The following is a 27,863-nucleotide window of genomic DNA, read 5'->3' as shown; positions in this document are numbered from 1 at the left end:
AATCGCATTTTCTCGGCGAGCTGAGCGCTTTTTCTGAATTGTGCCGCTCCCGTAACTCTGGTTAGGTTGGCATCGAAAAAAACGCTCTCGGGTGCTTTAGAGTGCCGAGTTTATCACTGCGCATGAAGAAATGACCACTTCCAACGTTTGGTTTATGTTTTATAAGCATTTTTAATTTTATTGCTTAAATCGCATTTTCTCGGCGAGCTGAGCGCTTTTTCTGAATTGTGCCGCTCCCGTAACTCTGGTTAGGTTGGCATCGAAAAAAACGCTCTCGGGTGCTTTAGAGTGCCGAGTTTATCACTGCGCATGAAGAAATGACCACTTCCAACGTTTGGTTGATGTTTTATAAGCATTTTTAATTTTATTGCTTAAATCGCATTTTCTCGGCGAGCTGAGCACTTTTTCTGAATTGTGCCGCTCCCGTCACTCTGGTTAGGTTGGCATCGAAAAAACACGCTCTCGGGTGCTCTAGAGTGCCGAGTTTATTACTGCGCATTAAGAAATGACCACCTCCAACGTTTGGTTTATGTTTTATAAGCATTTTTAATTTTTATGCTTAAATCGCATTTTCTCGGCGAGCTGAGCACTTTTTCTGAATTGTGCCGCTCCCGTCACTCTGGTTAGGTTGGCATCGAAAAAAACGCTCTCGGGTGCTTTAGAGTGCCGAGTTATTCACTGCGCATGAAGAAATGACCACCTCCAACGTTTGGTTTATGTTTTATAAGCATTTTTAATTTTATTGCTTAAATCGCATTTTCTCGGCGAGCTGAGCACTTTTTCTGAATTGTGCCGCTCCCGTCACTCTGGTTAGGTTGGCATCGAAAAAAACGCTCTCGGGTGCTTTAGAGTGCCGAGTTTATCACTGCGCATGAAGAAATGACCACCTCCAACGTTTGGTTTATGTTTTATAAGCATTTTTAATTTTATTGCTTAAATCGCATTTTCTCGGCGAGCTGAGCGCTTTTTCTGAATTGTGCCGCTCCCGTCACTCTGGTTAGGTTGGCATCGAAAAAAACGCTCTCGGGTGCTTTAGAGTGCCGAGTTATTCACTGCGCATGAAGAAATGACCACCTCCAACGTTTGGTTTATGTTTAATAAGCATTTTTAATTTTATTGCTTAAATCGCATTTTCTCGGCGAGCTGAGCGCTTTTTCTGAATTGTGCCGCTCCCGTAACTCTGGTTAGGTTGGCATCGAAAAAAACGCTCTCGGGTGCTTTAGAGTGCCGAGTTTATCACTGCGCATGAAGAAATGACCACTTCCAACGTTTGGTTTATGTTTTATAAGCATTTTTAATTTTATTGCTTAAATCGCATTTTCTCGGCGAGCTGAGCGCTTTTTCTGAATTGTGCCGCTCCCGTAACTCTGGTTAGGTTGGCATCGAAAAAAACGCTCTCGGGTGCTTTAGAGTGCCGAGTTTATCACTGCGCATGAAGAAATGACCACTTCCAACGTTTGGTTTATGTTTTATAAGCATTTTTAATTTTATTGCCCAAATCGCATTTTCTCGGCGAGCTGAGCACTTTTTCTGAATTGTGCCGCTCCCGTCACTCTGGTTAGGTTGGCATCGAAAAAAACGCTCTCGGGTGCTCTAGAGTGCCGAGTTTATTACTGCGCATTAAGAAATGACCACCTCCAACGTTTGGTTTATGTTTTATAAGCATTTTTAATTTTATTGCTTAAATCGCATTTTCTCGGCGAGCTGAGCACTTTTTCTGAATTGTGCCGCTCCCGTCACTCTGGTTAGGTTGGCATCGAAAAAAACGCTCTCGGGTGCTTTAGAGTGCCGAGTTATTCACTGCGCATGAAGAAATGACCACCTCCAACGTTTGGTTTATGTTTTATAAGCATTTTTAATTTTATTGCTTAAAGCGCATTTTCTCGGCGAGCTGAGCACTTTTTCTGAATTGTGCCGCTCCCGTCACTCTGGTTAGGTTGGCATCGAAAAAAACGCTCTCGGGTGCTTTAGAGTGCCGAGTTTATCACTGCGCATGAAGAAATGACCACCTCCAACGTTTGGTTTATGTTTTATAAGCATTTTTAATTTTATTGCTTAAATCGCATTTTCTCGGCGAGCTGAGCGCTTTTTCTGAATTGTGCCGCTCCCGTCACTCTGGTTAGGTTGGCATCGAAAAAAACGCTCTCGGGTGCTTTAGAGTGCCGAGTTATTCACTGCGCATGAAGAAATGACCACCTCCAACGTTTGGTTTATGTTTAATAAGCATTTTTAATTTTATTGCTTAAATCGCATTTTCTCGGCGAGCTGAGCGCTTTTTCTGAATTGTGCCGCTCCCGTCACTCTGGTTAGGTTGGCATCGAAAAAAACGCTCTCGGGTGCTTTAGAGTGCCGAGTTATTCACTGCGCATGAAGAAATGACCACCTCCACCGTTTGGTTTATGTTTAATAAGCATTTTTAATTTTATTGCTTAAATCGCATTTTCTCGGCGAGCTGAGCACTTTTTCTGAATTGTGCCGCTCCCGTCACTCTGGTTAGGTTGGCATCGAAAAAAACGCTCTCGGGTGCTTTAGAGTGCCGAGTTTATTACTGCGCATTAAGAAATGACCACCTCCAACGTTTGGTTTATGTTTTATAAGCATTTTTAATTTTATTGCTTAAATCGCATTTTCTCGGCGAGCTGAGCACTTTTTCTGAATTGTGCCGCTCCCGTCACTCTGGTTAGGTTGGCATCGAAAAAATACGCTCTCGGGTGCTTTAGAGTGCCGAGTTTATTACTGCGCATTAAGAAATGACCACCTCCAACGTTTGGTTTATGTTTTATAAGCATTTTTAATTTTATTGCTTAAATCGCATTTTCTCGGCGAGCTGAGCACTTTTTCTGAATTGTGCCGCTCCCGTCACTCTGGTTAGGTTGGCATCGAAAAAAACGCTCTCGGGTGCTTTAGAGTGCCGAGTTTATTACTGCGCATTAAGAAATGACCACCTCCAACGTTTGGTTTATGTTTTATAAGCATTTTTAATTTTATTGCTTAAATCGCATTTTCTCGGCGAGCTGAGCACTTTTTCTGAATTGTGCCGCTCCCGTCACTCTGGTTAGGTTGGCATCGAAAAAAACGCTCTCGGGTGCTTTAGAGTGCCGAGTTTATTACTGCGCATTAGGAAATGACCACCTCCAACGTTTGGTTTATGTTTTATAAGCATTTTTAATTTTATTGCTTAAATCGCATTTTCTCGGCGAGCTGAGCGCTTTTTCTGAATTGTGCCGCTCCCGTCACTCTGGTTAGGTTGGCATCGAAAAAAACGCTCTCGGGTGCTTTAGAGTGCCGAGTTATTCACTGCGCATGAAGAAATGACCACCTCCAACGTTTGGTTTATGTTTAATAAGCATTTTTAATTTTATTGCTTAAATCGCATTTTCTCGGCGAGCTGCATTTTCTCGGCGAGCTGAGCACTTTTTCTGAATTGTGCCGCTCCCGTCACTCTGGTTAGGTTGGCATCGAAAAAAACGCTCTCGGGTGCTTTAGAGTGCCGAGTTTATTACTGCGCATTAAGAAATGACCACCTCCAACGTTTGGTTTATGTTTTATAAGCATTTTTAATTTTATTGCTTAAATCGCATTTTCTCGGCGAGCTGAGCACTTTTTCTGAATTGTGCCGCTCCCGTCACTCTGGTTAGGTTGGCATCGAAAAAAACGCTCTCGGGTGCTTTAGAGTGCCGAGTTTATTACTGCGCATTGAGAAATGACCACCTCCAACGTTTGGTTTATGTTTTATAAGCATTTTTAATTTTATTGCTTAAATCGCATTTTCTCGGCGAGCTGAGCACTTTTTCTGAATTGTGCCGCTCCCGTCACTCTGGTTAGGTTGGCATCGACAAAAACGCTCTCGGGTGCTCTAGAGTGCCGAGTTTATTACTGCGCATTAAGAAATGACCACCTCCAACGTTTGGTTTATGTTTTATAAGCATTTTTAATTTTATTGCTTAAATCGCATTTTCTCGGCGAGCTGAGCACTTTTTCTGAATTGTGCCGCTCCCGTCACTCTGGTTAGGTTGGCATCGAAAAAAACGCTCTCGGGTGCTTTAGAGTGCCGAGTTTATTACTGCGCATTAAGAAATGACCACCTCCAACGTTTGGTTTATGTTTTATAAGCATTTTTAATTTTATTGCTTAAATCGCATTTTCTCGGCGAGCTGAGCACTTTTTCTGAATTGTGCCGCTCCCGTCACTCTGGTTAGGTTGGCGTCGAAAAAAACGCTCTCGGGTGCTTTAGAGTGCCGAGTTATTCACTGCGCATGAAGAAATGACCACCTCCAACGTTTGGTTTATGTTTTATAAGCATTTTTAATTTTATTGCTTAAATCGCATTTTCTCGGCGAGCTGAGCGCTTTTTCTGAATTGTGCCGCTCCCGTCACTCTGGTTAGGTTGGCATCGAAAAAAACGCTCTCGGGTGCTTTAGAGTGCCGAGTTATTCACTGCGCATGAAGAAATGACCACCTCCAACGTTTGGTTTATGTTTTATAAGCATTTTTAATTTTATTGCTTAAATCGCATTTTCTCGGCGAGCTGAGCGCTTTTTCTGAATTGTGCCGCTCCTGTCACTCTGGTTAGGTTGGCATCGAAAAAAACGCTCTCGGGTGCTTTAGAGTGCCGAGTTATTCACTGCGCATGAAGAAATGACCACCTCCAACGTTTGGTTTATGTTTAATAAGCATTTTTAATTTTATTGCTTAAATCGCATTTTCTCGGCGAGCTGAGCGCTTTTTCTGAATTGTGCCGCTCCCGTAACTCTGGTTAGGTTGGCATCGAAAAAAACGCTCTCGGGTGCTTTAGAGTGCCGAGTTTATCACTGCGCATGAAGAAATGACCACTTCCAACGTTTGGTTTATGTTTTATAAGCATTTTTAATTTTATTGCTTAAATCGCATTTTCTCGGCGAGCTGAGCGCTTTTTCTGATTGTGCCGCTCCCGTAACTCTGGTTAGGTTGGCATCGAAAAAAACGCTCTCGGGTGCTTTAGAGTGCCGAGTTTATCACTGCGCATGAAGAAATGACCACTTCCAACGTTTGGTTTATGTTTTATAAGCATTTTTAATTTTATTGCTTAAATCGCATTTTCTCGGCGAGCTGAGCACTTTTTCTGAATTGTGCCGCTCCCGTCACTCTGGTTAGGTTGGCATCGAAAAAAACGCTCTCGGGTGCTCTAGAGTGCCGAGTTTATTACTGCGCATTAAGAAATGACCACCTCCAACGTTTGGTTTATGTTTTATAAGCATTTTTAATTTTATTGCTTAAATCGCATTTTCTCGGCGAGCTGAGCACTTTTTCTGAATTGTGCCGCTCCCGTCACTCTGGTTAGGTTGGCATAAAAAAAAACGCTCTCGGGTGCTTTAGAGTGCCGAGTTATTCACTGCGCATGAAGAAATGACCACCTCCAACGTTTGGTTTATGTTTTATAAGCATTTTTAATTTTATTGCTTAAATCGCATTTTCTCGGCGAGCTGAGCACTTTTTCTGAATTGTGCCGCTCCCGTCACTCTGGTTAGGTTGGCATCGAAAAAAACGCTCTCGGGTGCTTTAGAGTGCCGAGTTTATCACTGCGCATGAAGAAATGACCACCTCCAACGTTTGGTTTATGTTTTATAAGCATTTTTAATTTTATTGCTTAAATCGCATTTTCTCGGCGAGCTGAGCGCTTTTTCTGAATTGTGCCGCTCCCGTCACTCTGGTTAGGTTGGCATCGAAAAAAACGCTCTCGGGTGCTTTAGAGTGCCGAGTTATTCACTGCGCATGAAGAAATGACCACCTCCAACGTTTGGTTTATGTTTAATAAGCATTTTTAATTTTATTGCTTAAATCGCATTTTCTCGGCGAGCTGAGCGCTTTTTCTGAATTGTGCCGCTCCCGTCACTCTGGTTAGGTTGGCATCGAAAAAAACGCTCTCGGGTGCTTTAGAGTGCCGAGTTATTCACTGCGCATGAAGAAATGACCACCTCCACCGTTTGGTTTATGTTTAATAAGCATTTTTAATTTTATTGCTTAAATCGCATTTTCTCGGCGAGCTGAGCACTTTTTCTGAATTGTGCCGCTCCCGTCACTCTGGTTAGGTTGGCATCGAAAAAAACGCTCTCGGGTGCTTTAAAGTGCCGAGTTTATTACTGCGCATTAAGAAATGACCACCTCCAACGTTTGGTTTATGTTTTATAAGCATTTTTAATTTTATTGCTTAAATCGCATTTTCTCGGCGAGCTGAGCACTTTTTCTGAATTGTGCCGCTCCCGTCACTCTGGTTAGGTTGGCATCGAAAAAAACGCTCTCGGGTGCTTTAGAGTGCCGAGTTATTCACTGCACACGAAGAAATGACCACCTCCAACGTTTGGTTTATGTTTTATAAGCATTTTTAATTTTATTGTTTAAATCGCATTTTCTCGGCGAGCTGAGCGCTTTTTCTGAATTGTGCCGCTCCCGTCACTCTGGTTAGGTTGGCATCGAAAAAAACGCTCTCGAGTGCTTTAGAGTGCCGAGTTTATTACTGCGCATTAAGAAATGACCACCTCCAACGTTTGGTTTATGTTTTATAAGCATTTTTAATTTTATTGCTTAAATCGCATTTTCTCGGCGAGCTGAGCACTTTTTCTGAATTGTGCCGCTCCCGTCACTCTGGTTAGGTTGGCATCGAAAAAAACGCTCTCGGGTGCTTTAGAGTGCCGAGTTTATTACTGCGCATTAAGAAATGACCACCTCCAACGTTTGGTTTATGTTTTATAAGCATTTTTAATTTTATTGCTTAAATCGCATTTTCTCGGCGAGCTGAGCACTTTTTCTGAATTGTGCCGCTCCCGTCACTTGGCATCGAAAAAAACGCTCTCGGGTGCTTTAGAGTGCCGAGTTATTCACTGCGCATGAAGAAATGACCACCTCCAACGTTTGGTTTATGTTTTATAAGCATTTTTAATTTTATTGCTTAAATCGCATTTTCTCGGCGAGCTGAGCGCTTTTTCTGAATTGTGCCGCTCCCGTCACTCTGGTTAGGTTGGCATCGAAAAAAACGCTCTCGGGTGCTTTAGAGTGCCGAGTTTATTACTGCGCATTAAGAAATGACCACCTCCAACGTTTGGTTTATGTTTTATAAGCATTTTTAATTTTATTGCCTAAATCGCATTTTCTCGGCGAGCTGAGCACTTTTTCTGAATTGTGCCGCTCCCGTCACTCTGGTTAGGTTGGCATCGAAAAAAACGCTCTCGGGTGCTTTAGAGTGCCGAGTTTATTACTGCGCATTAAGAAATGACCACCTCCAACGTTTGGTTTATGTTTTATAAGCATTTTTAATTTTATTGCTTAAATCGCATTTTCTCGGCGAGCTGAGCACTTTTTCTGAATTGTGCCGCTCCCGTCACTCTGGTTAGGTTGGCATCGAAAAAAACGCTCTCGGGTGCTTTAGAGTGCCGAGTTATTCACTGCGCACGAAGAAATGACCACCTCCAACGTTTGGTTTATGTTTTATAAGCATTTTTAATTTTATTGCTTAAATCGCATTTTCTCGGCGAGCTGAGCGCTTTTTCTGAATTGTGCCGCTCCCGTCACTCTGGTTAGGTTGGCATCGAAAAAAACGCTCTCGGGTGCATTAGAGTGCCGAGTTTATTACTGCGCATTAAGAAATGTCCACCTCCAACGTTTGGTTTATGTTTTATAAGCATTTTTAATTTTATTGCTTAAATCGCATTTTCTCGGCGAGCTGAGCACTTTTTCTGAATTGTGCCGCTCCCGTCACTCTGGTTAGGTTGGCATCGAAAAAAACGCTATCGGGTGCTTTAGAGTGCCGAGTTATTCACTGCGCATGAAGAAATGACCACCTCCAACGTTTGGTTTATGTTTAATAAGCATTTTTAATTTTATTGCTTAAATCGCATTTTCTCGGCGAGCTGAGCACTTTTTCTGAATTGTGCCGCTCCCGTCACTCTGGTTAGGTTGGCATCGAAAAAAACGCTCTCGGGTGCTTTAGAGTGCCGAGTTTATTACTGCGCATTAAGAAATGACCACCTCCAACGTTTGGTTTATGTTTTATAAGCATTTTTAATTTTATTGCTTAAATCGCATTTTCTCGGCGAGCTGAGCACTTTTTCTGAATTGTGCCGCTCCCGTCACTCTGGTTAGGTTGGCATCGAAAAAAACGCTCTCGGGTGCTTTAGAGTGCCGAGTTTATTACTGCGCATTAAGAAATGACCACCTCCAACGTTTGGTTTATGTTTTATAAGCATTTTTAATTTTATTGCTTAAATCGCATTTTCTCGGCGAGCTGAGCGCTTTTTCTGAATTGTGCCGCTCCCGTCACTCTGGTTAGGTTGGCATCGAAAAAAACGCTCTCGGGTGCTTTAGAGTGCCGAGTTATTCACTGCGCATGAAGAAATGACCACCTCCAACGTTTGGTTTATGTTTGATAAGCATTTTTAATTTTATTGCTTAAATCGCATTTTCTCGGCGAGCTGAGCACTTTTTCTGAATTGTGCCGCTCCCGTCACTCTGGTTAGGTTGGCATCGAAAAAAACGCTCTCGGGTGCTTTAGAGTGCCGAGTTTATTACTGCGCATTAAGAAATGACCACCTCCAACGTTTGGTTTATGTTTTATAAGCATTTTTAATTTTATTGCTTAAATCGCATTTTCTCGGCGAGCTGAGCGCTTTTTCTGAATTGTGCCGCTCCCGTCACTCTGGTTAGGTTGGCATCGAAAAAAACGCTCTCGGGTGCTTTAGAGTGCCGAGTTATTCACTGCGCATGAAGAAATGACCACCTCCAACGTTTGGTTTATGTTTAATAAGCATTTTTAATTTTATTGCTTAAATCGCATTTTCTCGGCGAGCTGAGCACTTTTTCTGAATTGTGCCGCTCCCGTCACTCTGGTTAGGTTGGCATCGAAAAAAACGCTCTCGGGTGCTTTAGAGTGCCGAGTTTATTACTGCGCATTAAGATATGACCACCTCCAACGTTTGGTTTATGTTTTATAAGCATTTTTAATTTTATTGCTTAAATCGCATTTTCTCGGCGAGCTGAGCACTTTTTCTGAATTGTGCCGCTCCCGTCACTCTGGTTAGGTTGGCATCGAAAAAAACGCTCTCGGGTGCTTTAGAGTGCCGAGTTATTCACTGCGCACGAAGAAATGACCACCTCCAACGTTTGGTTTATGTTTTATAAGCATTTTTAATTTTATTGCTTAAATCGCATTTTCTCGGCGAGCTGAGCGCTTTTTCTGAATTGTGCCGCTCCCGTCACTCTGGTTAGGTTGGCATCGAAAAAAACGCTCTCGGGTGCTTTAGAGTGCCGACTTTATCACTGCGCATGAAGAAATGACTACCTCCAACGTTTGGTTTATGTTTTATAAGCATTTTTAATTTTATTGCTTAAATCGCATTTTCTCGGCGAGCTGAGCACTTTTTCTGAATTGTGCCGCTCCCGTCACTCTGGTTAGGTTGGCATCGAAATAAACGCTCACGGGTGCTTTAGAGTGCCGAGTTTATTACTGCGCATTAAGAAATGACCACCTCCAACGTTTGGTTTATGTTTTATAAGCATTTTTAATTTTATTGCTTAAATCGCATTTTCTCGGCGAGCTGAGCACTTTTTCTGAATTGTGCCGCTCCCGTCACTCTGGTTAGGTTGGCATCGAAAAAAACGCTCTCGGGTGCTTTAGAGTGCCGAGTTATTCACTGCGCATGAAGAAATTACCACCTCCAACGTTTGGTTTATGTTTTATAAGCATTTTTAATTTTATTGCTTAAATCGCATTTTCTCGGCGAGCTGAGCGCTTTTTCTGAATTGTGCCGCTCCCGTAACTCTGGTTAGGTTGGCATCGAAAAAAACGCTCTCGGGTGCTTTAGAGTGCCGAGTTTATTACTGCGCATTAAGAAATGACCACCTCCAACGTTTGGTTTATGTTTTATAAGCATTTTTAATTTTATTGCTTAAATCGCATTTTCTCGGCGAGCTGAGCACTTTTTCTGAATTGTGCCGCTCCCGTCACTCTGGTTAGGTTGGCATCGAAAAAAACGCTCTCGGGTGCTTTAGAGTGCCGAGTTTATTACTGCGCATTAAGAAATGACCACCTCCAACGTTTGGTTTATGTTTTATAAGCATTTTTAATTTTATTGCTTAAATCGCATTTTCTCGGCGAGCTGAGCACTTTTTCTGAATTGTGCCGCTCCCGTCACTCTGGTTAGGTTGGCATCGAAAAAAACGCTATCGGGTGCTTTAGAGTGCCGAGTTATTCACTGCGCATGAAGAAATGACCACGTCCAACGTTTGGTTTATGTTTAATAAGCATTTTTAATTTTATTGCTTAAATCGCATTTTCTCGGCGAGCTGAGCACTTTTTCTGAATTGTGCCGCTCCCGTCACTCTGGTTAGGTTGGCATCGAAAAAAAATGCTCTCGGGTGCTTTAGAGTGCCGAGTTTATTACTGCGCATTAAGAAATGACCACCTCCAACGTTTGGTTTATGTTTTATAAGCATTTTTAATTTTATTGCTTAAATCGCATTTTCTCGGCGAGCTGAGCACTTTTTCTGAATTGTGCCGCTCCCGTCACTCTGGTTAGGTTGGCATCGAAAAAAACGCTCTCGGGTGGTTTAGAGTGCCGAGTTTATTACTGCGCATTAAGAAATGACCACCTCCAACGTTTGGTTTATGTTTTATAAGCATTTTTAATTTTATTGCTTAAATCGCATTTTCTCGGCGAGCTGAGCACTTTTTCTGAATTGTGCCGCTCCCGTCACTTGGCATCGAAAAAAACGCTCTCGGGTGCTTTAGAGTGCCGAGTTATTCACTGCGCATGAAGAAATGACCACCTCCAACGTTTGGTTTATGTTTTATAAGCATTTTTAATTTTATTGCTTAAATCGCATTTTCTCGGCGAGCTGAGCGCTTTTTCTGAATTGTGCCGCTCCCGTCACTCTGGTTAGGTTGGCATCGAAAAAAACGCTCTCGGGTGCTTTAGAGTGCCGAGTTTATTACTGCGCATTAAGAAATGACCACCTCCAACGTTTGGTTTATGTTTTATAAGCATTTTTAATTTTATTGCCTAAATCGCATTTTCTCGGCGAGCTGAGCACTTTTTCTGAATTGTGCCGCTCCCGTCACTCTGGTTAGGTTGGCATCGAAAAAAACGCTCTCGGGTGCTTTAGAGTGCCGAGTTTATTACTGCGCATTAAGAAATGACCACCTCCAACGTTTGGTTTATGTTTTATAAGCATTTTTAATTTTATTGCTTAAATCGCATTTTCTCGGCGAGCTGAGCACTTTTTCTGAATTGTGCCGCTCCCGTCACTCTGGTTAGGTTGGCATCGAAAAAAACGCTCTCGGGTGCTTTAGAGTGCCGAGTTATTCACTGCGCACGAAGAAATGACCACCTCCAACGTTTGGTTTATGTTTTATAAGCATTTTTAATTTTATTGCTTAAATCGCATTTTCTCGGCGAGCTGAGCGCTTTTTCTGAATTGTGCCGCTCCCGTCACTCTGGTTAGGTTGGCATCGAAAAAAACGCTCTCGGGTGCTTTAGAGTGCCGAGTTTATTACTGCGCATTAAGAAATGACCACCTCCAACGTTTGGTTTATGTTTTATAAGCATTTTTAATTTTATTGCTTAAATCGCATTTTCTCGGCGAGCTGAGCACTTTTTCTGAATTGTGCCGCTCCCGTCACTCTGGTTAGGTTGGCATCGAAAAAAACGCTCTCGGGTGCTTTAGAGTGCCGAGTTTATTACTGCGCATTAAGAAATGACCACCTCCAACGTTTGGTTTATGTTTTATAAGCATTTTTAATTTTATTGCTTAAATCGCATTTTCTCGGCGAGCTGAGCACTTTTTCCGAATTGTGCCGCTCCCGTCACTCTGGTTAGGTTGGCATCGAAAAAAACGCTATCGGGTGCTTTAGAGTGCCGAGTTATTCACTGCGCATGAAGAAATGACCACCTCCAACGTTTGGTTTATGTTTAATAAGCATTTTTAATTTTATTGCTTAAATCGCATTTTCTCGGCGAGCTGAGCACTTTTTCTGAATTGTGCCGCTCCCGTCACTCTGGTTAGGTTGGCATTGAAAAAAACGCTCTCGGGTGCTTTAGAGTGCCGAGTTTATTACTGCGCATTAAGAAATGACCACCTCCAACGTTTGGTTTATGTTTTATAAGCATTTTTAATTTTATTGCTTAAATCGCATTTTCTCGCCGAGCTGAGCACTTTTTCTGAATTGTGCCGCTCCCGTCACTCTGGTTAGGTTGGCATCGAAAAAAACGCTCTCGGGTGCTTTAGAGTGCCGAGTTTATTACTGCGCATAAAGAAATGACCACCTCCAACGTTTGGTTTATGTTTTATAAGCATTTTTAATTTTATTGCTTAAATCGCATTTTCTCGGCGAGCTGAGCGCTTTTTCTGAATTGTGCCGCTCCCGTCACTCTGGTTAGGTTGGCATCGAAAAAAACGCTCTCGGGTGCTTTAGAGTGCCGAGTTATTCACTGCGCATGAAGAAATGACCACCTCCAACGTTTGGTTTATGTTTAATAAGCATTTTTAATTTTATTGCTTAAATCGCATTTTCTCGGCGAGCTGAGCACTTTTTCTGAATTGTGCCGCTCCCGTCACTCTGGTTAGGTTGGCATCGAAAAAAACGCTCTCGGGTGCTTTAGAGTGCCGAGTTTATTACTGCGCATTAAGAAATGACCACCTCCAACGTTTGGTTTATGTTTTATAAGCATTTTTAATTTTATTGCTTAAATCGCAATTTCTCGGCGAGCTGAGCGCTTTTTCTGAATTGTGCCGCTCCCGTCACTCTGGTTAGGTTGGCATCGAAAAAAACGCTCTCGGGTGCTTTAGAGTGCCGAGTTATTCACTGCGCATGAAGAAATGACCACCTCCAACGTTTGGTTTATGTTTAATAAGCATTTTTAATTTTATTGCTTAAATCGCATTTTCTCGGCGAGCTGAGCACTTTTTCTGAATTGTGCCGCTCCCGTCACTCTGGTTAGGTTGGCATCGAAAAAAACGCTCTCGGGTGCTTTAGAGTGCCGAGTTTATTACTGCGCATTAAGAAATGACCACCTCCAACGTTTGGTTTATGTTTTATAAGCATTTTTAATTTTATTGCTTAAATCGCATTTTCTCGGCGAGCTGAGCACTTTTTCTGAATTGTGCCGCTCCCGTCACTCTGGTTAGGTTGGCATCGAAAAAAACGCTCTCGGGTGCTTTAGAGTGCCGAGTTTATCACTGCGCATGAAGAAATGACCACCTCCAACGTTTGGTTTATGTTTAATAAGCATTTTTAATTTTATTGCTTAAATCGCATTTTCTCGGCGAGCTGAGCACTTTTTCTGAATTGTGCCGCTCCCGTCACTCTGGTTAGGTTGGCATCGAAAAAAACGATCTCGGGTGCTTTAGAGTGCCGAGTTTATTACTGCGCATTAAGAAATGACCACCTCCAACGTTTTGTTTATATTTTATAAGCATTTTTAATTTTATTGCTTAAATCGCATTTTCTCGGCGAGCTGAGCACTTTTTCTGAATTGTGCCGCTCCCGTCACTCTGGTTAGGTTGGCATCGAAAAAAACGCTCTGGGTGCTTTAGAGTGCCGAGTTTATTACTGCGCATTAAGAAATGACCACCTCCAACGTTTGGTTTATGTTTTATAAGCATTTTTAATTTTATTGCTTAAATCGCATTTTCTCGGCGAGCTGAGCGCTTTTTCTGAATTGTGCCGCTCCCGTCACTCTGGTTAGGTTGGCATCGAAAAAAACGCTCTCGGGTGCTTTAGAGTGCCGAGTTATTCACTGCGCATGAAGAAATGACCACCTCCAACGTTTGGTTTATGTTTAATAAGCATTTTTAATTTTATTGCTTAAATCGCATTTTCTCGGCGAGCTGAGCACTTTTTCTGAATTGTGCCGCTCCCGTCACTCTGGTTAGGTTGGCATCGAAAAAAACGCTCTCGGGTGCTTTAGAGTGCCGACTTTATCACTGCGCATGAAGAAATGACCACCTCCAACGTTTGGTTTATGTTTTATAAGCATTTTTAATTTTATTGCTTAAATCGCATTTTCTCGGCGAGCTGAGCGCTTTTTCTGAATTGTGCCGCTCCCGTAACTCTGGTTAGGTTGGCATCGAAAAAAACGCTCTCGGGTGCTTTAGAGTGCCGAGTTTATCACTGCGCATGAAGAAATGACCACTTCCAACGTTTGGTTTATGTTTTATAAGCATTTTTAATTTTATTGCTTAAATCGCATTTTCTCGGCGAGCTGAGCACTTTTTCTGAATTGTGCCGCTCCCGTCACTCTGGTTAGGTTGGCATCGAAAAAAACGCTCTCGGGTGCTCTAGAGTGCCGAGTTTATTACTGCGCATTAAGAAATGACCACCTCCAACGTTTGGTTTATGTTTTATAAGCATTTTTAATTTTATTGCTTAAATCGCATTTTCTCGGCGAGCTGAGCACTTTTTCTGAATTGTGCCGCTCCCGTCACTCTGGTTAGGTTGGCATCGAAAAAAAACGCTCTCGGGTGCTTTAGAGTGCCGAGTTTATTACTGCGCATTAAGAAATGACCACCTCCAACGTTTGGTTTATGTTTTATAAGCATTTTTAATTTTATTGCTTAAATCGCATTTTCTCGGCGAGCTGAGCACTTTTTCTGAATTGTGCCGCTCCCGTCACTCTGGTTAGGTTGGCATCGAAAAAAACGCTCTCGGGTGCTTTAGAGTGCCGAGTTATTCACTGCGCATGAAGAAATTACCACCTCCAACGTTTGGTTTATGTTTTATAAGCATTATTAATTTTATTGCTTAAATCGCATTTTCTCGGCGACCTGAGCACTTTTTCTGAATTGTGCCGCTCCCGTCACTCTGGTTAGGTTGGCATCGAAAAAAACGCTCTCGGGTGCTTTAGAGTGCCGAGTTTATCACTGCGCATGAAGAAATGACCACCTCCAACGTTTGGTTTATGTTTTATAAGCATTTTTAATTGTATTGCTTAAATCGCATTTTCTCGGCGAGCTGAGCGCTTTTTCTGAATTGTGCCGCTCCCGTCACTCTGGTTAGGTTGGCATCGAAAAAAACGCTCTCGGGTGCTTTAGAGTGCCGAGTTATTCACTGCGCATGAAGAAATGACCACCTCCAATGTTTGGTTTATGTTTAATAAGCATTTTTAATTTTATTGCTTAAATCGCATTTTCTCGGCGAGCTGAGCGCTTTTTCTGAATTGTGCCGCTCCCGTCACTCTGGTTAGGTTGGCATCGAAAAAAACGCTCTCGGGTGCTTTAGAGTGCCGAGTTATTCACTGCGCATGAAGAAATGACCACCTCCAACGTTTGGTTTATGTTTAATAAGCATTTTTAATTTTATTGCTTAAATCGCATTTTCTCGGCGAGCTGAGCACTTTTTCTGAATTGTGCCGCTCCCGTCACTCTGGTTAGGTCGGCATCGAAAAAAACGCTCTCGGGTGCTTTAGAGTGCCGAGTTTATTACTGCGCATTAAGAAATGACCACCTCCAACGTTTGGTTTATGTTTTATAAGCATTTTTAATTTTATTGCTTAAATCGCATTTTCTCGGCGAGCTGAGCACTTTTTCTGAATTGTGCCGCTCCCGTCACTCTGGTTAGGTTGGCATCGAAAAAAACGCTCTCGGGTGCTTTAGAGTGCCGAGTTATTCACTGCACACGAAGAAATGACCACCTCCAACGTTTGGTTTATGTTTTATAAGCATTTTTAATTTTATTGCTTAAATCGCATTTTCTCGGCGAGCTGAGCGCTTTTTCTGAATTGTGCCGCTCCCGTCACTCTGGTTAGGTTGGCATCGAAAAAAACGCTCTCGGGTGCTTTAGAGTGCCGAGTTTATTACTGCGCATTAAGAAATGACCACCTCCAACGTTTGGTTTATGTTTTATAAGCATTTTTAATTTTATTGCTTAAATCGCATTTTCTCGGCGAGCTGAGCACTTTTTCTGAATTGTGCCGCTCCCGTCACTCTGGTTAGGTTGGCATCGAAAAAAACGCTCTCGGGTGCTTTAGAGTGCCGAGTTTATTACTGCGCATTAAGAAATGACCACCTCCAACGTTTGGTTTATGTTTTATAAGCATTTTTAATTTTATTGCTTAAATCGCATTTTCTAGGCGAGCTGAGCACTTTTTCTGAATTGTGCCGCTCCCGTCACTTGGCATCGAAAAAAACGCTCTCGGGTGCTTTAGAGTGCCGAGTTTATCACTGCGCATGAAGAAATGACCACCTCCAACGTTTGGTTTATGTTTTATAAGCATTTTTAATTGTATTGCTTAAATCGCATTTTCTCGGCGAGCTGAGCGCTTTTTCTGAATTGTGCCGCTCCCGTCACTCTGGTTAGGTTGGCATCGAAAAAAACGCTCTCGGGTGCTTTAGAGTGCCGAGTTATTCACTGCGCATGAAGAAATGACCACCTCCAATGTTTGGTTTATGTTTAATAAGCATTTTTAATTTTATTGCTTAAATCGCATTTTCTCGGCGAGCTGAGCGCTTTTTCTGAATTGTGCCGCTCCCGTCACTCTGGTTAGGTTGGCATCGAAAAAAACGCTCTCGGGTGCTTTAGAGTGCCGAGTTATTCACTGCGCATGAAGAAATGACCACCTCCAACGTTTGGTTTATGTTTAATAAGCATTTTTAATTTTATTGCTTAAATCGCATTTTCTCGGCGAGCTGAGCACTTTTTCTGAATTGTGCCGCTCCCGTCACTCTGGTTAGGTTGGCATCGAAAAAAACGCTCTCGGGTGCTTTAGAGTGCCGAGTTTATTACTGCGCATTAAGAAATGACCACCTCCAACGTTTGGTTTATGTTTTATAAGCATTTTTAATTTTATTGCTTAAATCGCATTTTCTCGGCGAGCTGAGCACTTTTTCTGAATTGTGCCGCTCCCGTCACTCTGGTTAGGTTGGCATCGAAAAAAACGCTCTCGGGTGCTTTAGAGTGCCGAGTTATTCACTGCACACGAAGAAATGACCACCTCCAACGTTTGGTTTATGTTTTATAAGCATTTTTAATTTTATTGCTTAAATCGCATTTTCTCGGCGAGCTGAGCGCTTTTTCTGAATTGTGCCGCTCCCGTCACTCTGGTTAGGTTGGCATCGAAAAAAACGCTCTCGGGTGCTTTAGAGTGCCGAGTTTATTACTGCGCATTAAGAAATGACCACCTCCAACGTTTGGTTTATGTTTTATAAGCATTTTTAATTTCATTGCTTAAATCGCATTTTCTCGGCGAGCTGAGCACTTTTTCTGAATTGTGCCGCTCCCGTCACTCTGGTTAGGTTGGCATCGAAAAAAACGCTCTCGGGTGCTTTAGTGCCGAGTTTATTACTGCGCATTAAGAAATGACCACCTCCAACGTTTGGTTTATGTTTTATAAGCATTTTTAATTTTATTGCTTAAATCGCATTTTCTCGGCGAGCTGAGCACTTTTTCTGAATTGTGCCGCTCCCGTCACTCTGGTTAGGTTGGCATCGAAAAAAACGCTCTCGGGTGCTTTAGAGTGCCGAGTTATTCACTGCGCACGAAGAAATGACCACCTCCAACGTTTGGTTTATGTTTTATAAGCATTTTTAATTTTATTGCTTAAATCGCATTTTCTCGGCGAGCTGAGCGCTTTTTCTGAATTGTGCCGCTCCCGTCACTCTGGTTAGGTTGGCATCGAAAAAAACGCTCTCGGGTGCTTTAGAGTGCCGAGTTTATTACTGCGCATTAAGAAATGACCACCTCCAACGTTTGGTTTATGTTTTATAAGCATTTTTAATTTTATTGCTTAAATCGCATTTTCTCGGCGAGCTGAGCACTTTTTCTGAATTGTGCCGCTCCCGTCACTCTGGTTAGGTTGGCATCGAAAAAAACGCTCTCGGGTGCTTTAGAGTGCCGAATTTATTACTGCGCATTAAGAAATGACCACCTCCAACGTTTGGTTTATGTTTTATAAGCATTTTTAATTTTATTGCTTAAATCGCATTTTCTCGGCGAGCTGAGCACTTTTTCTGAATTGTGCCGCTCCCGTCACTCTGGTTAGGTTGGCATCGAAAAAAACGCCATCGGGTGCTTTAGAGTGCCGAGTTATTCACTGCGCATGAAGAAATGACCACCTCCAACGTTTGGTTTATGTTTAATAAGCATTTTTAATTTTATTGCTTAAATCGCATTTTCTCGGCGAGCTGAGCACTTTTTCTGAATTGTGCCGCTCCCGTCACTCTGGTTAGGTTGGCATCGAAAAAAACGCTCTCGGGTGCTTTAGAGTGCCGAGTTTATTACTGCGCATTAAGAAATGACCACCTCCAACGTTTGGTTTATGTTTTATAAGCATTTTTAATTTTATTGCTTAAATCGCATTTTCTCGGCGAGCTGAGGACTTTTTCTGAATTGTGCCGCTCCCGTCACTCTGGTTAGGTTGGCATCGAAAAAAACGCTCTCGGGTGCTTTAGAGTGCCGAGTTTATTACTGCGCATTAAGAAATGACCACCTCCAACGTTTGGTTTATGTTTTATAAACATTTTTAATTTTATTGCTTAAATCGCATTTTCTCGGCGAGCTGAGCGCTTTTTCTGAATTGTGCCGCTCCCGTCACTCTGGTTAGGTTGGCATCGAAAAAAACGCTCTCGGGTGCTTTAGAGTGCCGAGTTATTCACTGCGCATGAAGAAATGACCACCTCCAACGTTTGGTTTATGTTTAATAAGCATTTTTAATTTTATTGCTTAAATCGCATTTTCTCGGCGAGCTGAGCACTTTTTCTGAATTGTGCCGCTCCCGTCACTCTGGTTAGGTTAGCATCGAAAAAAACGCTCTCGGGTGCTTTAGAGTGCCGAGTTTATTACTGCGCATTAAGCAATGACCACCTCCAACGTTTGGTTTATGTTTTATAAGCAATTTTAATTTTATTGCTTAAATCGCATTTTCTCGGCGAGCTGAGCGCTTTTTCTGAATTGTGCCGCTCCCGTCACTCTGGTTAGGTTGGCATCGAAAAAAACGCTTTCGGGTGCTTTAGAGTGCCGAGTTATTCACTGCGCATGAAGAAATGACCACCTCCAACGTTTGGTTTATGTTTAATAAGCATTTTTAATTTTATTGCTTAAATCGCATTTTCTCGGCGAGCTGAGCACTTTTTCTGAATTGTGCCGCTCCCGTCACTCTGGTTAGGTTGGCATCGAAAAAAACGCTCTCGGGTGCTTTAGAGTGCAGAGTTTATTACTGCGCATTAAGAAATGACCACCTCCAACGTTTGGTTTATGTTTTATAAGCATTTTTAATTTTATTGCTTAAATCGCATTTTCTCGGCGAGCTGAGCACTTTTTCTGAATTGTGCCGCTCCCGTCACTCTGGTTAGGTTGGCATCGAAAAAAACGCTCTCGGGTGCTTTAGAGTGCCGAGTTTATCACTGCGCATGAAGAAATGACCACCTCCAACGTTTGGTTTATGTTTAATAAGCATTTTTAATTTTATTGCTTAAATCGCATTTTCTCGGCGAGCTGAGCACTTTTTCTGAATTGTGCCGCTCCCGTCACTCTGGTTAGGTTGGCATCGAAAAAAACGCTCTCGGGTGCTTTAGAGTGCCGACTTTATCACTGCGCATGAAGAAATGATCACCTCCAACGTTTGGTTTATGTTTTATAAGCATTTTTAATTTTATTGCTTAAATCGCATTTTCTCGGCGAGCTGAGCACTTTTTCTGAATTGTGCCGCTCCCGTCACTCTGGTTAGGTTGGCATCGAAAAAAACGCTCACGGGTGCTTTAGAGTGCCGTGTTTATTACTGCGCATTAAGAAATGACCATCTCCAACGTTTGGTTTATGTTTTATAAGCATTTTTAATTTTATTGCTTAAATCGCATTTTCTCGGCGAGCTGAGCACTTTTTCTGAATTGTGCCGCTCCCGTCACTCTGGTTAGGTTGGCATCGAAAAAAACGCTCTCGGGTGCTTTAGAGTGCCGAGTTATTCACTGCGCATGAAGAAATGACCACCTCCACCGTTTGGTTTATGTTTAATAAGCATTTTTAATTTTATTGCTTAAATCGCATTTTCTCGGCGAGCTGAGCACTTTTTCTGAATTGTGCCGCTCCCGTCACTCTGGTTAGGTTGGCATCGAAAAAAACGCTCTCGGGTGCTTTAGAGTGCCGAGTTTATTACTGCGCATTAAGAAATGACCACCTCCAACGTTTGGTTTATGTTTTATAAGCATTTTTAATTTTATTGCTTAAATCGCATTTTCTCGGCGAGCTGAGCACTTTTTCTGAATTGTGCCGCTCCCGTCACTCTGGTTAGGTTGGCATCGAAAAAATACGCTCTCGGGTGCTTTAGAGTGCCGAGTTTATTACTGCGCATTAAGAAATGACCACCTCCAACGTTTGGTTTATGTTTTATAAGCATTTTTAATTTTATTGCTTAAATCGCATTTTCTCGGCGAGCTGAGCACTTTTTCTGAATTGTGCCGCTCCCGTCACTCTGGTTAGGTTGGCATCGAAAAAAACGCTCTCGGGTGCTTTAGAGTGCCGAGTTTATTACTGCGCATTAAGAAATGACCACCTCCAACGTTTGGTTTATGTTTTATAAGCATTTTTAATTTTATTGCTTAAATCGCATTTTCTCGGCGAGCTGAGCACTTTTTCTGAATTGTGCCGCTCCCGTCACTCTGGTTAGGTTGGCATCGAAAAAAACGCTCTCGGGTGCTTTAGAGTGCCGAGTTTATTACTGCGCATTAGGAAATGACCACCTCCAACGTTTGGTTTATGTTTTATAAGCATTTTTAATTTTATTGCTTAAATCGCATTTTCTCGGCGAGCTGAGCGCTTTTTCTGATTGTGCCGCTCCCGTAACTCTGGTTAGGTTGGCATCGAAAAAAACGCTCTCGGGTGCTTTAGAGTGCCGAGTTTATCACTGCGCATGAAGAAATGACCACTTCCAACGTTTGGTTTATGTTTTATAAGCATTTTTAATTTTATTGCTTAAATCGCATTTTCTCGGCGAGCTGAGCACTTTTTCTGAATTGTGCCGCTCCCGTCACTCTGGTTAGGTTGGCATCGAAAAAAACGCTCTCGGGTGCTCTAGAGTGCCGAGTTTATTACTGCGCATTAAGAAATGACCACCTCCAACGTTTGGTTTATGTTTTATAAGCATTTTTAATTTTATTGCTTAAATCGCATTTTCTCGGCGAGCTGAGCACTTTTTCTGAATTGTGCCGCTCCCGTCACTCTGGTTAGGTTGGCATCGAAAAAAACGCTCTCGGGTGCTTTAGAGTGCCGAGTTATTCACTGCGCATGAAGAAATGACCACCTCCAACGTTTGGTTTATGTTTTATAAGCATTTTTAATTTTATTGCTTAAATCGCATTTTCTCGGCGAGCTGAGCACTTTTTCTGAATTGTGCCGCTCCCGTCACTCTGGTTAGGTTGGCATCGAAAAAAACGCTCTCGGGTGCTTTAGAGTGCCGAGTTTATCACTGCGCATGAAGAAATGACCACCTCCAACGTTTGGTTTGTGTTTTATAAGCATTTTTAATTTTATTGCTTAAATCGCATTTTCTCGGCGAGCTGAGCGCTTTTTCTGAATTGTGCCGCTCCCGTCACTCTGGTTAGGTTGGCATCGAAAAAAACGCTCTCGGGTGCTTTAGAGTGCCGAGTTATTCACTGCGCATGAAGAAATGACCACCTCCAACGTTTGGTTTATGTTTAATAAGCATTTTTAATTTTATTGCTTAAATCGCATTTTCTCGGCGAGCTGAGCGCTTTTTCTGAATTGTGCCGCTCCCGTCACTCTGGTTAGGTTGGCATCGAAAAAAACGCTCTCGGGTGCTTTAGAGTGCCGAGTTATTCACTGCGCATGAAGAAATGACCACCTCCACCGTTTGGTTTATGTTTAATAAGCATTTTTAATTTTATTGCTTAAATCGCATTTTCTCGGCGAGCTGAGCACTTTTTCTGAATTGTGCCGCTCCCGTCACTCTGGTTAGGTTGGCATCGAAAAAAACGCTCTCGGGTGCTTTAGAGTGCCGAGTTATTCACTGCGCACGAAGAAATGACCACCTCCAACGTTTGGTTTATGTTTTATAAGCATTTTTAATTTTATTGCTTAAATCACATTTTCTCGGCGAGCTGAGCGCTTTTTCTGAATTGTGCCGCTCCCGTCACTCTGGTTAGGTTGGCATCGAAAAAAACGCTCTCGGGTGCATTAGAGTGCCGAGTTTATTACTGCGCATTAAGAAATGACCACCTCCAACGTTTGGTTTATGTTTTATAAGCATTTTTAATTTTATTGCTTAAATCGCATTTTCTCGGCGAGCTGAGCACTTTTTCTGAATTGTGCCGCTCCCGTCACTCTGGTTAGGTTGGCATCGAAAAAAACGCTATCGGGTGCTTTAGAGTGCCGAGTTATTCACTGCGCATGAAGAAATGACCACCTCCAACGTTTGGTTTATGTTTAATAAGCATTTTTAATTTTACTGCTTAAATCGCATTTTCTCGGCGAGCTGAGCACTTTTTCTGAATTGTGCCGCTCCCGTCACTCTGGTTAGGTTGGCATCGAAAAAAACGCTCTCGGGTGCTTTAGAGTGCCGAGTTTATTACTGCGCATTAAGAAATGACCACCTCCAACGTTTGGTTTATGTTTTATAAGCATTTTTAATTTTATTGCTTAAATCGCATTTTCTCGGCGAGCTGAGCACTTTTTCTGAATTGTGCCGCTCCCGTCACTCTGGTTAGGTTGGCATCGAAAAAAACGCTCTCGGGTGCTTTAGAGTGCCGAGTTTATTACTGCGCATTAAGAAATGACCACCTCCAACGTTTGGTTTATGTTTTATAAGCATTTTTAATTTTATTGCTTAAATCGCATTTTCTCGGCGAGCTGAGCGCTTTTTCTGAATTGTGCCGCTCCCGTCACTCTGGTTAGGTTGGCATCGAAAAAAACGCTCTCGGGTGCTTTAGAGTGCCGAGTTATTCACTGCGCATGAAGAAATGACCACCTCCAACGTTTGGTTTATGTTTAATAAGCATTTTTAATTTTATTGCTTAAATCGCATTTTCTCGGCGAGCTGAGCACTTTTTCTGAATTGTGCCGCTGCCGTCACTCTGGTTAGGTTGGCATCGAAAAAAACGCTCTCGGGTGCTTTAGAGTGCCGAGTTTATTACTGCGCATTAAGAAATGACCACCTCCAACGTTTGGTTTATGTTTTATAAGCATTTTTAATTGTATTGCTTAAATCGCATTTTCTCGGCGAGCTGAGCGCTTTTTCTGAATTGTGCCGCTCCCGTCACTCTGGTTAGGTTGGCATCGAAAAAAACGCTCTCGGGTGCTTTAGAGTGCCGAGTTATTCACTGCGCATGAAGAAATGACCACCTCCAACGTTTGGTTTATGTTTAATAAGCATTTTTAATTTTATTGCTTAAATCGCATTTTCTCGGCGAGCTGAGCACTTTTTCTGAATTGTGCCGCTCCCGTCACTCTGGTTAGGTTGGCATCGAAAAAAACGCTCTCGGGTGCTTTAGAGTGCCGAGTTTATTACTGCGCATTAAGAAATGACCACCTCCAACGTTTGGTTTATGTTTAATTTTATTGCTTAAATCGCATTTTCTCGGCGAGCTGAGCACTTTTTCTGAATTGTGCCGCTCCCGTCACTCTGGTTAGGTTGGCATCGAAAAAAACGCTCTCGGGTGCTTTAGAGTGCCGAGTTTATCACCGCGCATGAAGAAATGACCACCTCCAACGTTTGGTTTATGTTTAATAAGCATTTTTAATTTTATTGCTTAAATCGCATTTTCTCGGCGAGCTGAGCACTTTTTCTGAATTGTGCCGCTCCCGTCACTCTGGTTAGGTTGGCATCGAAAAAAACGCTCTCGGGTGCTTTAGAGTGCCGACTTTATCACTGCGCATGAAGAAATGACTACCTCCAACGTTTGGTTTATGTTTTATAAGCATTTTTAATTTTATTGCTTAAATCGCATTTTCTCGGCGAGCTGAGCACTTTTTCTGAATTGTGCCGCTCCCGTCACTCTGGTTAGGTTGGCATCGAAATAAACGCTCACGGGTGCTTTAGAGTGCCGAGTTTATTACTGCGCATTAAGAAATGACCACCTCCAACGTTTGGTTTATGTTTTATAAGCATTTTTAATTTTATTGCTTAAATCGCATTTTCTCGGCGAGCTGAGCACTTTTTCTGAATTGTGCCGCTCCCGTCACTCTGGTTAGGTTGGCATCGAAAAAAACGCTCTCGGGTGCTTTAGAGTGCCGAGTTATTCACTGCGCATGAAGAAATGACCACCTCCAACGTTTGGTTTATGTTTTATAAGCATTTTTAATTTTATTGCTTAAATCGCATTTTCTCGGCGAGCTGAGCGCTTTTTCTGAATTGTGCCGCTCCCGTAACTCTGGTTAGGTTGGCATCGAAAAAAACGCTCTCGGGTGCTTTAGAGTGCCGAGTTTATTACTGCGCATTAAGAAATGACCACCTCCAACGTTTGGTTTATGTTTTATAAGCATTTTTAATTTTATTGCTTAAATCGCATTTTCTCGGCGAGCTGAGCACTTTTTCTGAATTGTGCCGCTCCCGTCACTCTGGTTAGGTTGGCATCGAAAAAAACGCTCTCGGGTGCTTTAGAGTGCCGAGTTTATTACTGCGCATTAAGAAATGACCACCTCCAACGTTTGGTTTATGTTTTATAAGCATTTTTAATTTTATTGCTTAAATCGCATTTTCTCGGCGAGCTGAGCACTTTTTCTGAATTGTGCCGCTCCCGTCACTCTGGTTAGGTTGGCATCGAAAAAAACGCTATCGGGTGCTTTAGAGTGCCGAGTTATTCACTGCGCATGAAGAAATGACCACGTCCAACGTTTGGTTTATGTTTAATAAGCATTTTTAATTTTATTGCTTAAATCGCATTTTCTCTGCGAGCTGAGCACTTTTTCTGAATTGTGCCGCTCCCGTCACTCTGGTTAGGTTGGCATCGAAAAAAACGCTCTCGGGTGCTTTAGAGTGCCGAGTTTATTACTGCGCATTAAGAAATGACCACCTCCAACGTTTGGTTTATGTTTTATAAGCATTTTTAATTTTATTGCTTAAATCGCATTTTCTCGGCGAGCTGAGCACTTTTTCTGAATTGTGCCGCTCCCGTCACTCTGGTTAGGTTGGCATCGAAAAAAACGCTCTCGGGTGGTTTAGAGTGCCGAGTTTATTACTGCGCATTAAGAAATGACCACCTCCAACGTTTGGTTTATGTTTTATAAGCATTTTTAATTTTATTGCTTAAATCGCATTTTCTCGGCGAGCTGAGCACTTTTTCTGAATTGTGCCGCTCCCGTCACTTGGCATCGAAAAAAACGCTCTCGGGTGCTTTAGAGTGCCGAGTTATTCACTGCGCATGAAGAAATGACCACCTCCGTTTGGTTTATGTTTTATAAGCATTTTTAATTTTATTGCTTAAATCGCATTTTCTCGGCGAGCTGAGCGCTTTTTCTGAATTGTGCCGCTCCCGTCACTCTGGTTAGGTTGGCATCGAAAAAAACGCTCTCGGGTGCTTTAGAGTGCCGACTTTATTACTGCGCATTAAGAAATGACCACCTCCAACGTTTGGTTTATGTTTTATAAGCATTTTTAATTTTATTGCCTAAATCACATTTTCTCGGCGAGCTGAGCACTTTTTCTGAATTGTGCCGCTCCCGTCACTCTGGTTAGGTTGGCATCGAAAAAAACGCTCTCGGGTGCTTTAGAGTGCCGAGTTTATTACTGCGCATTAAGAAATGACCACCTCCAACGTTTGGTTTATGTTTTATAAGCATTTTTAATTTTATTGCTTAAATCGCATTTTCTCGGCGAGCTGAGCACTTTTTCTGAATTGTGCCGCTCCCGTCACTCTGGTTAGGTTGGCATCGAAAAAAACGCTCTCGGGTGCTTTAGAGTGCCGAGTTATTCACTGCGCACGAAGAAATGACCACCTCCAACGTTTGGTTTATGTTTTATAAGCATTTTTAATTTTATTGCTTAAATCGCATTTTCTCGGCGAGCTGAGCACTTTTTCTGAATTGTGCCGCTCCCGTCACTCTGGTTAGGTTGGCATCGAAAAAAACGCTCTCGGGTGCTTTAGAGTGCCGAGTTTATTACTGCGCATTAAGAAATGACCACCTCCAACGTTTGGTTTATGTTTTATAAGCATTTTTAATTTTATTGCTTAAATCGCATTTTCTCGGCGAGCTGAGCACTTTTTCTGAATTGTGCCGCTCCCGTCACTCTGGTTAGGTTGGCATCGAAAAAAACGCTCTCGGGTTAGAGTGCCGAGTTTATTACTGCGCATTAAGAAATGACCACCTCCAACGTTTGGTTTATGTTTTATAAGCATTTTTAATTTTATTGCTTAAATCGCATTTTCTCGGCGAGCTGAGCACTTTTTCCGAATTGTGCCGCTCCCGTCACTCTGGTTAGGTTGGCATCGAAAAAAACGCTATCGGGTGCTTTAGAGTGCCGAGTTATTCACTGCGCATGAAGAAATGACCACCTCCAACGTTTGGTTTATGTTTAATAAGCATTTTTAATTTTATTGCTTAAATCGCATTTTCTCGGCGAGCTGAGCACTTTTTCTGAATTGTGCCGCTCCCGTCACTCTGGTTAGGTTGGCATTGAAAAAAACGCTCTCGGGTGCTTTAGAGTGCCGAGTTTATTACTGCGCATAAAGAAATGACCACCTCCAACGTTTGGTTTATGTTTTATAAGCATTTTTAATTTTATTGCTTAAATCGCATTTTCTCGGCGAGCTGAGCGCTTTTTCTGAATTGTGCCGCTCCCGTCACTCTGGTTAGGTTGGCATCGAAAAAAACGCTCTCGGGTGCTTTAGAGTGCCGAGTTATTCACTGCGCATGAAGAAATGACCACCTCCAACGTTTGGTTTATGTTTAATAAGCATTTTTAATTTTATTGCTTAAATCGCATTTTCTCGGCGAGCTGAGCACTTTTTCTGAATTGTGCCGCTCCCGTCACTCTGGTTAGGTTGGCATCGAAAAAAACGCTCTCGGGTGCTTTAGAGTGCCGAGTTTATTACTGCGCATTAAGAAATGACCACCTCCAACGTTTGGTTTATGTTTTATAAGCATTTTTAATTTTATTGCTTAAATCGCAATTTCTCGGCGAGCTGAGCACTTTTTCTGAATTGTGCCGCTCCCGTCACTCTGGTTAGGTTGGCATCGAAAAAAACGCTCTGGGTGCTTTAGAGTGCCGAGTTTATTACTGCGCATTAAGAAATGACCACCTCCAACGTTTGGTTTATGTTTTATAAGCATTTTTAATTTTATTGCTTAAATCGCATTTTCTCGGCGAGCTGAGCGCTTTTTCTGAATTGTGCCGCTCCCGTCACTCTGGTTAGGTTGGCATCGAAAAAAACGCTCTCGGGTGCTTTAGAGTGCCGAGTTATTCACTGCGCATGAAGAAATGACCACCTCCAACGTTTGGTTTATGTTTAATAAGCATTTTTAATTTTATTGCTTAAATCGCATTTTCTCGGCGAGCTGAGCACTTTTTCTGAATTGTGCCGCTCCCGTCACTCTGGTTAGGTTGGCATCGAAAAAAACGCTCTCGGGTGCTTTAGAGTGCCGAGTTTATTACTGCGCATTAAGAAATGACCACCTCCAACGTTTGGTTTATGTTTTATAAGCATTTTTAATTTTATTGCTTAAATCGCATTTTCTCGGCGAGCTGAGCGCTTTTTCTGAATTGTGCCGCTCCCGTCACTCTGGTTAGGTTGGCATCGAAAAAAACGCTCTCGGGTGCTTTAGAGTGCCGAGTTTATTACTGCGCATTAAGAAATAACCACCTCCAACGTTTGGTTTATGTTTTATAAGCATTTTTAATTTTATTGCTTAAATCGCATTTTCTCGGCGAGCTGAGCACTTTTTCTGAATTGTG

The sequence above is a fragment of the Syngnathus typhle genome, linkage group LG4, assembly GCF_033458585.1.
Source record: "Syngnathus typhle isolate RoL2023-S1 ecotype Sweden linkage group LG4, RoL_Styp_1.0, whole genome shotgun sequence".
Lineage (NCBI taxonomy): Eukaryota > Metazoa > Chordata > Actinopteri > Syngnathiformes > Syngnathidae > Syngnathus > Syngnathus typhle.
The sequence above is the reverse complement of the archived record's forward strand: the minus strand, read 5'-3'. Positions refer to the sequence as shown.